The following is a 791-nucleotide window of genomic DNA, read 5'->3' as shown; positions in this document are numbered from 1 at the left end:
CTGAATCAAATACATGAACTGTTTTCCACTTATAGAAAAAGGAAAATGTTTGGAAACAAAAAAAATCAGCTAAAAACAGTCATAATTTGTCTTATTTAGTATTTATTAATTGTTGCAATAATTAATTAATGTTAAATAAGACAAGTTTTGATTTTTTTTTTTGTCTACCTAACATTACCCATAAAAAAAATAGTGCATTTTGTCAAATTAAAGTTATCTTTTGTGGTCCAAATGTCATTTATTTTTCAAATTATTTTATTAAAAATTTAATATTTTTTGAAGGCAAAATTAAATGATATGGCACTCCATTTAGCAGCTATCAATGCAAGTTCACTCAAATAAATGCTGAAGATTGTATTATCCGGCACCACCAAAAATTAAAAATTTCAAAAAAAAAAAGCCTTATTAATTATTAGGCTAACCTAAATATATCTCTTTCGATAAAGAAAAATGAAAAGACATGAATTGAAATTGATGTTTCTTTCTTTTTCTAATGTGGACGTGAACCTAAATGTATCATTCATCGCGTTATCTCAATGATATATAGTCAAGTTTGCAATTGCATGCAGCTTTGAAACACTTTATATATTCATAAACTTCGATCCATTCCATCATTTTCGTTTTAAATAACACGCCCCCTTAATGAGTCACCCATCACTCTCTCTCTCTCTCTCACACACGCACACACACACAAGTTATTAATTGTCTCAACATATTAATTACACTTAGCTCTCCAATTGACCAATCTATAGGAGCATAATCCCAAAAGGCAATTTTTTATTATTATTATT

This window comes from Arachis ipaensis, chromosome B02 (assembly GCF_000816755.2).
Source record: "Arachis ipaensis cultivar K30076 chromosome B02, Araip1.1, whole genome shotgun sequence".
In the NCBI taxonomy this organism is placed as follows: Eukaryota; Viridiplantae; Streptophyta; class Magnoliopsida; order Fabales; family Fabaceae; genus Arachis; species Arachis ipaensis.
The sequence above is the reverse complement of the archived record's forward strand: the minus strand, read 5'-3'. Positions refer to the sequence as shown.